This window comes from Takifugu flavidus, chromosome 18, assembly GCF_003711565.1.
Source record: "Takifugu flavidus isolate HTHZ2018 chromosome 18, ASM371156v2, whole genome shotgun sequence".
Taxonomy (NCBI): domain Eukaryota; kingdom Metazoa; phylum Chordata; class Actinopteri; order Tetraodontiformes; family Tetraodontidae; genus Takifugu; species Takifugu flavidus.
The window spans coordinates 3,145,589-3,155,255 of record NC_079537.1 but is presented as its reverse complement, the minus strand read 5'-3'; positions in this window follow the sequence as shown (position 1 = coordinate 3,155,255).

Genomic DNA, 9,667 nt, shown 5'->3' with positions numbered 1-9,667 from the left:
AAGTCAGCACAAGAGTCTCCACTGTGGTCAAGACCACATCTGGTCTGTAAGAGACGAGCAACTCAACAGAGGTTAATCGAGGCTGTTTTGGGCCGAAAACGCTCTGTAGAAAATGTTGGTGATATTGAGAGTACATATTCCTGGCTGAACAATATAGGAGAATCTCCAAATTCTATAAAAAGAGAGCACCCGAGGACGTCTGAGACAGATCCCAAGATTGCCAATTTAAATTTAAGACATTCCTTTGAGCAGACCTGGTAGTCCAAATAACTTTGTGTCTTATATTATTTCACATTTTGTGTGACTTAGATGGATAAGAGGTTATGAGCACTTGGAAATCTCAGAATTGAAGGTTCAAATTAAAAAGCTAGATCTAATGTCATTTTAATTTTTTTTTAAAAGCCTTAAAAGTGAAGTAAAAGTCTAGAATTCTCGTTAAATTTCACACTTTGGAGATGACTAAGCCCAAATTTAGTCATTAATGCAATTAGTTTGATAAAAATCCCACATAAATTAGTGGAAAACCTTGGAGATTATTGCATATTTTAAAAAAAGCATTCAATATCCATTTAAATCTAACGAATGGCTAATTAAACCTCGAATGTTAGATCATTATTAGATCATCACAAAGAGAAATGAGGCTTTTGTTTCATGCCAGTGACCTTTGCCCTGCTGTGTCTATACAGTTATTGTGGTTTGAAGCAGTGCTGCAGCTGTGCTGTGTTCGGAGGTGGTTGCAGGCGCTGTAATTTAAGCTTCTGTGAACTCGGTAATGAACCGCAACAAAAATTCTCACATATATTTTAAATAAACTGTCGTGGCAGCGGTGTTGTCTTTCCCATGAAGCCATTTTCCAGCGCAGCATTACTATTTGTTGCCTCAAGAAAGAAATCATAATAAATCGATTCAAAATCCACCACTCTTTTGTTGGCCTTCGGTAGTGGCAGGATTTTATTTCAAATGTTGGCATTAAGATTTTGTGTTGTCAGCGATTCTGCAGAACAAGGGATGAAGACAGCATCCAAATAAAAGAAAGCAGGGCCCTAAAATATCTCCTTTTCCCGGTAATGACATCACAATGTGGCTTTGCTGCACAATTAAGCGGCAGAAAGGGACATAAAAAGCATGTATGGTAAGACAAGTCCACTGCAGCGCCGGTGATAAATTACAGCTTTTCACCAAAGTCACACATAAATGAAAAATCCAAAGGTAACTAATGTTGCCTTTGGCAAGATGGAGCCACATCTCTCATAGATGGCCAAAGGTTCCTCTTCCAGCAAGTGAACGCGCCGCATTTACATCACAGATTTCTCCGTTCAAGGTTCCAAAAGGGCCGACCGGATCATAGCAGAGCAAAATGGAGTGTAGTCATGTGTGGACTTGTGTAAGGCACAGCTGCGTTCACTCTCGCACTTCACTGCAGGCTGCTTTATAAGCCCAAAGCCCACCTTTTACCCCCCACACTAATGTTAAACTTGGACTGAGCCCAGAACAGAATTGCCTGTGTAAGCAGTCCTACAGTGAAGGGGTGGGGGAAGGGAGTGTTGTGGAAAGTCCCCAAAACTCACACAACACTAAAATATACAGTAGTGTTCAGTATTTAATACTCAAGGTATTCAAGGACACCTCCAGGACACTGCCGAGGTAGGGGCCAAGCCTTAGATGCTCACACAGGGTCCTGCAATGAGCTGGAGACTCATCCAGGGGGGTATAACCTGCCTTCACCCATATGCAGCTGGGATAGACTCCAGCATCCTCCCTGTGACCCTGTGAAAGGGTTAAAGCTGAGAGAGAGAGAGAGAGAGGTGTGTTTTACTCATTTCTTTTGGAAACACACCTTTTTTATGTGTGAATTCATACTTGTACACCCATCATCTGTAACAGGGGATAATGATAATGACAAAGGATAATAGAAATCTGTCCACATGAGACTTTTGAAGACTCATGAGAATCGTTGAAGGAGAAAACGATACTCTGGTATTCTTTGAATTTATCAGCCAAAAATGTTTGGTATTATGTATTTACACATATGTGAATATATAAATATATGCTTATGCTACAGGTAATCAGCACCGTAATGGAGAGATGAAGCCATCAAAAGGACGAGGAGTAAAATATCATGCATCCAATCGTGTCGTGAAGATCGGAAAATAGGAAAGAATTTGAGAAACTGGCTGAAGTAGTAATAAATAAATGAACCCGTCGTTGTTTTTCGGAGATACTGGGTGTTCAAAGGTGGGGGTGTCCGGGGCATCCTGCTGAAAAGCTCTCTGTGCGTTCGTGGAGAGATTATAAAAACACCAGGGAGCTTTTATTACTGCTCACTTCGCGGCAAAATGAGCAAACAGGGACTCCCTGGACTGCCTCTGCATTTCCTGCCGCATAATGGCCCTAACATTTCAGCGGAATGATCCCGCTCCTTCATATCCCAGGTCCGCATCAACACCTGGAGGGAAGCACGTTCCTGTAAATAACACTCACACGGTTTGCTTAAAGAGTTGGCATTTGCTCCCAATCTGTAATGACTCTGGATTCCCGTGGCAGTAAACAACCGTGTCTCTGTCTGCCCCTGATACATTCACATTGCACCCTCCCCCCCACTGTAAATCATCAGCTAGCCTCGGGAATTGAACAGACTGTGCTTTAACCCCCCAAAAAAAGAGGCAAAATTGGATACATTTGTACACAATGACAGCGTCAGCTTCTCCTCCTCTCTAGCAGCCCAGGCTAGGGTCCTAATGAGATGATGAATGAGGGCGCAGGCGCTGACGTGGGCCCTCCATCCACCAGCGGCCGGCTCATTTTAAGGGGAGATTCATCAAACGTGCATCCGCGCTGAGATGCACCGTCATGAATCGGTGCTGGGGTCCGGCGAAGATGAATGGAGGTAATTATCAGCTCTACCTGTTCTCCCCCCACCATGACTTCCTGGGGCTCCAGGACTCAAAATCATCCTGCAACTTGAGCAGAACTTTACCCTCAGTTGAAGTCATGAGCTCCTGAACTCATCACAGCCTGCATTATTTCTGGCTTGTGGCACATTCACCCCCACAACCTCAAGAAACTCTCTCTCAAAGTTTAGCAGTGATGTTTGTCCATGGTCGTGTGTCCAGATGTCACAGATGCAAACGAGGCTGATTTCAGTTTTTGGTTGATTAAAGTTAGCAGATTATGTAGGGTCTGTCTTCACAAACTGTCTTCACAAAACAATAATGTCCTGGTTCCTGTCTTTGGACCATGGTAATCATGTCAATTTGTTTTGTATGTGTTGAGTGTGATTACAGGAAACTTGTCTTTGACCTTCTACTGTATTATCCTGACAGAACTTCCTGAGACTGGAACCTGGTGGAACACTGAAAAAAGGATGGAAAACAAAGTGAACGGATCTGCTGTGCATTCAAATCCAAGCTTTTGGCTGGTGTTGCAGACGTGCTGCCGTAACAGCTGCAGAAGGCGTCGAAACCAAATATTCAGGTTCAGTGTGGATAAAAACAGCAGGACTGGCTTCATCTGATATTTTTGAGCTCCGAGCAAACATCTGCAGATTTTAAGAACATTGTGACAAGAACTCACGTTTGAAGGCTAAAAAAATCTATATTTTCATGTTATAAAAGAACTTGTGGTCTATGAGATCTCCTGCCAGAAGTGCTGATTAAATTGGGTGCCAAGCTGCTTCAGCAGTGATTGCTCAAACTTTTACAGTATAATCTTGCTCACTGGCTTAAAGACACTTTAAGAGTACCGTCATTTCCGGACTATAGAGCGCACCTAATTATAAGCCGCATAATCTAATTTTAGAAAGAAAATCAATTTGTACTTATACAAGACCCAGGTATCCCATGTTGTAATATGAAAAATTAGATGGAAAACATTCAGTACGATAGATGTTTTTATTACCGTAAGAGACGAGTCACTGACGAGTGACAAACAGGTAAGAAACAACAGCCACTCTTTTCACTTGTATGTTTATACAGAGACCTTAAATCCAGATTTTATCACGTCAGGATTTTTTAACTTTTCTTTTAATTTAATCCACTTAGCAAAATAAATATATTGTACCGGTAAATGTTGTTTTTTTTCTAACGGTGTCTGTAATGCAGCTACCTTGAAATATACGTTTGTATCAGCTACACACAAATTACGTTGTTTATGCTTTTTTTACTCAAACAATGAACAATCTAAAACTCCCCGATGGCCCACCTCTAAAATCTTCTATTCTCATGGCGGTGGCGATTGCTTTTGCCTTCCGTCTGGTTTGTACAGCGGAAACACCGCGGCCGCCTGCTCTCTGTGTGTTCACCCAGTCTTCCAGAACGTTTTCATGTTCGGGCCACCTGCAATGTTTACGTCTAAGAGCTTTTGTCATCTTTTCGATCAGTTCTTTATGCTGGCGTCTCCACCTTCTCGCCATTGATTACCGTAATGCCAAGATTACGCACGGCGGCTCGATTTCCTTCTTCAACCGCCAGAGTGATCGCTTTTAACTTAAAAGTCGCATCATATGCTTTTCTTCTAGTATTTTCCACGTTGATGAGGGTTAGTAAAAATGACTGATTCACAATAGTTGTGATAGTGCGCCACGAAAAAAACATAAATAAGCCGCACCGTAGAATAAGCCGAAGTGTAGGAAAAAAGTAGCGGCTTATAGTCCGGAAATTACGGTACATTTAGCAAAAACCAACAGTGCTCTTGACAGTGTTGACCTCCTTCAAAGGAATTTTTTATATACTCAGAAAAAGGTCAAGGAAATGGTGCACAAAACATCTCTGAAAATGGAAAAATGCCCCCCCTGGTGGATTTATGCAGTCATTTCTAAGCTCCTCCTCCTACATGAGCTTATATATATATATGAAAGCACTGCAACAAATGTGGTCATGTGATGCTTGGCATGTGTAAATATCAAAGCTCATACCTGTTGTGCGCTTGCTAGACAGCTAGTAAAGACTGGTGACCAGCGGCTATGGCCACTTCGGCCAGCTAAACCAAAAGCTGAGTCTAAAGCACATATAAACAGCTGACTCCTGATACAACCTGGAGCACGAGACCCTCCGGTGCTGAGTCACACGGACATGCAGATAGCCGTTCACACGTATGTAGAGACATTTGCACACAGCTACGCGCCTGTCATTTTGCAGATATCAGGATGAGGGTATTACAAAGGGGAAATAAAAAGGAGGGAGGGCGGGCATGCATGGGCACCAGCCTGGCAGAGACATCATTCCAGTTGCTCCCTTAGCTACGCCGGCGCCATCTGTCATCCGAGTGAACATCTGCAAACCCAAGGTGCCCTTGTCACCCAGTGTTAGAGCAGTATGTTTGGCTTTTCCATTAAGGAAACCTGGAGTGATTCACCACAACAAAATCTATTAGACTGGCCACAGTAGCGGTAAATCAGCTGGGTTGCAGAGGCGCATTAAATAGTGGGATTTCTCCTCAGGCAATGCTGTCCGCCTGGCTGCTGCGTCTGGCTAGCATGACATCTCATCTACAGAACTGACTGACAATTTGGCCTGAGTATGCAGCCTCTTTATGAGTCTCAGCTCCATGGATGCAGGAAGTGTGCATAATGAAAACCATCTGTCATCTTTTGTGTTATACTAGTGTATATCTGTAGTCCAACAGTACGTCCTTCGTGCAGTATGCCTGCTAGCCAACATAACGAACTGAGGAATGAGTTTATCGGATACGCACTCCATTTGATGTTTTTACAGCAAAGTAGCCGGAATCACAGCAAATAACCATTGATATACAGTATTGTAGAAAGGTCAGAATTTTGGTGATACTAATTAATGCACACTTTTAATCAATGGAGATATGTTTTTCATGCCTCTTTTACACATTTGTTGCATCTTCATGCAGTTTTGTGGCTTTAGTGGCTGTTTTGTTAAGGGTGGGGTCTGATCCCAGCAGAAAATGGTCGCGATTCAGGGTGTTTCCGCTTTCACAACCTCTCTAATCTTATGTTGACTGGACTGCCAAAAAGTTCTAGAGCTTTTTTGGTCACTTTGTTGCTATTAACGGCACAAAATCTGATAATTTAGCGAGACAGAGAGATGTAAAGCTTCATAATAGAAAAAAAATCCACTATTTGAATACAGATGTATTCATTCCTGTTGATCGTTTTTTGTATTGTACACTAATGCACATCTGTCCAGAGCTAAGTGTGTGTTTTTAAGTATTTATTCTGATCAGTACTGGCTACTTTTGTTTTCAGAAACTGTTCCTTTGGATCTGAGTATCTTTAAAGCTCCGAGATTCAATCTTGATGGTAAGAGATGATATAGAGATGACGTTGAATTGGACAGAACGAGTTCCTTTTGTCGCTCATAGATGCTGCCAGTCACGTCATAGATCATCTATTTCACGGTTACACCCGGATGCGTCTCCCATTGTGCTGCTGTCGTTGCCCACAGCTGCCAAATGTTTCTGTGTATCAGGGATTTATGGGGATCAGTGCGGTCGCATGTCGACCAAGTTGTCTAGTTGTCTTCCAGATTTCCCGCTCGGCTCCGCACTCACTGATTCCTTGACAAAACAGATGGCTTCGCCCCATCCCTACTTCCCTTTTTCTGTACTTGATTTTAACAGGAGGAGGACTCCAGTGAAGGTTCGAATGTGACACCTCAGAGTTGATGCTGATGCTGATTGGTTGTTGTTATTCCATCTCTGGAGCTCTCCAGAGAGCACTGCTCACATCATTCTCTCTGATGAGATGAACCCCTGGGCGCCTCGCCGGGCGACCCCCAGCGACACATTTTCTGCACCCACCACATTTCTTTCCTGGTTTGTTTTTGCCCGCACGTGAGGCCAGAATGGCGGCGAAAGCCTGTGCTCCCTCACAGCTGCCTCTCTACAAAGAAGCAGACAAACAAACAGCGAGCTCGCCGCCATCTGCCACGGCGCACGAGGAGCGAGGGTGCTACTGTGGAGCTTGTTGTGATATTGGAAACAGCAGCTGAGCGGACACGCTGCGGCCCTGACCACACAGAGTGCGCACGCTGCCGCTGCCCAGCCGCCTGGCACAACACACACCATCTGACACACACCATGAGGAACTGCGAGACCTCAAGCCACATTTTAGGAGTTCTTTAATGTACAAATACACGAGAACTGCAAGCTCACCAAAAGGCTGGAACGATGGAGCGAATTACAGTTTAATTTGAGGTTGTTTTGTTTTATCTGCAGATCCTAATGTAGAATGTTCTTTATGCCAAGCTGTGTTTATGCCTAAATTTAGACAGTAATTACAAAATTAAGAACACCCTAAGTAGTAGGATTCCCTCGTTATTTTCACCTTCATGCCATTAGCATGTTCTGTTTATGCTAAGAACAGAAAAACACATTTTTTCATTACATGCTCATGTCTTTAGCATACTTAGCGTATGTAGAAAATGACACAGTAAACAGACTTTTTCACAGATATTTTGACATTTTACCAAACACACCCTACCCACCTTTGAGCCATCTGTTGTCTCCATGTAGCAACGTGCAGGAATATGACGGACTGCTCCTATTGGCCGGAGCGTCGGTCCATCAGTGCAGGGGCAGAGCTTGATCCTTCTGCATCTGCTCTGCTCCAGTACTTTAACGATGCCTAATTTCTCCAACCACCACTCTGTCAGTTTGGGGGCCATAACAGGCCTGTAAAGTTGATCTAAGTCCTCCGCAATAGTAAAAACAAGAAGTGGATGAGTCCAATATTCCAAGAAATGTGTTTGAGGACTGTTTCAGGCTTGCCATGAGATTTTTTTTTTGTCCTCTTTCTTTTTCACACAGAAACAAAGTTATTTAACTGTAAAAGAATCTCGGAAAAAAGTGTTTAAGCAGTGAAAGAGAACACTAACAGCACTCCTGGGCAACCTTGAAGCATCCGTCGAGGGGGTTGCCTTTCAAAAATGAAGCACCTGCACACTTTCAAGCGCTGAATCTGGCTCCTGTGGCTCAACTGGTTTTCTGCTCCATGATGCATGCTTGCAGTTTGTCACCTGGCTTGTTTACTTTTCTGAGCGTGCATTCAGAGCTCACCTTTGTCCAGAGCTCATTAGCAAGTGAAAAAGTCCAGCAGTTCTGAGGCAGGTCACACGGCTCGGGCGCCGCGCTTCAAATGAGGCTTGGCCCCGCTTTCTCATGGGGGGGAAGCTGCCACGACAGGAGCCAAAAATGTGTTTTCACTTTTATTATGTGCTTTCCTAAGTTATCCAGTCGGCAATTAAAGTTCAGATTTTTCACAAAAAAAGGGGAACTTTTCCAACCCCCCGAACTGTCTCTGGAGCTGGAAGACACCGAGTGGATCGCCGACATTTCAGGCATGAGCATAGTTTTAAAATGGAACATGAAAGTTTCCACACCTGGCAGCCATACTGCCTCTGCTGTGTGTCCTAATAGACAGAAATGAAGCCGTGCACTGCTGCTGGGAGCGTGCACGTATGAACTCACTGACATGAGCAGAGACGACCGAGCGCTCCTCACCTTAATCTGTGTATGAAAACCAGGAATGCTCCCAAAATTAAAGCCAGAGAAGCTCGATCGTCCCCCAGGAGGAAGGCTGGGATGGAGGTAAAGGCTGTTTGTCTCCACAAAGACAAATTCTGTCCTTTTGAATTTTCTTTTTTATACAGGAAGAAATATCAAATCTATATAGGCGTCAATATAATTACTAAGCTATTATGAGTTTTGGTTTTGTCTTATGTAGCATCTAAGATAACATAAATGTCATGTACCGCAACCGTCCCCCAGAGGGCAGCATGATAATGTTGTCTCGCAGCTCTGGAGTCGTCCGTCTTAATACGCAGGAAGAGGCCATCCTCATTCATCAAGTGACAAGTGAGATCAGAACTACATGTGGGAGTCATTTGGCTAACAAGATGGAAATGGGGGGGGGGGGCTCTTCTGCACATGTGGGGGGGTTAAGGTAATAAATAAATAAAATATGATGCTGGAAACTGTAACATTTGAACCCAGCTTCAGATTGAGGTGTGTGCATTTGTCATTGAACAAATGTCAGGGCCTTTAATACTTGGACTGCAGCAGATGAGCCTGCGTGTGTGTGTGTGTGTGTGTGTGTGTGTGTGTGTGTGTGTGTTGTGTGTGTGTGTGTGTGTGTGTGTGTGTGTGTGTGTGTGTGTGTGCGTGTTTTAAGGGATTCAAATCAACCCAACTCATTCCAGCTTGATCTATATTGCATCTGTTAAAATCTCAGTGTCTTCGAGGAGCCCAGAGTCTGACCCCCGATCGAGCAACAGTGGAACGGTAAAATCTTAACAGGAAGAAACCGTGAGCAGGACCAATGCGGTCCCTCCCGCTGTGGTAGCTAGTGCTAACTTTAATGTCGATGGGTTGGGTGCAGGTATTCTAAATGTAATTGATTGGCAGCTGTTTAACCAACTCAAGAAAGGACCAAAACAGCAACGACGAAGACGTGTCGCCCCTCCACCATCTGACTGTCAGTTAGCTGTTCGCGAGGTGCCTTTTTGTTGAGGAGCTCACCTCTTTTAGCAACGGTCCCTTACCTCCGTCTCAGGATCGCTGCCAAATAATTCTTAACCGAACACACTTTAAGAGCTCTTTTAATCTGTAAAGCAAACACAACGATGGAGAACCCACCAAATAAATTAGAGAATGGGAAAACAACTTTTAATGTGTGTGTTCAATTCCAGTATTTTCCAAA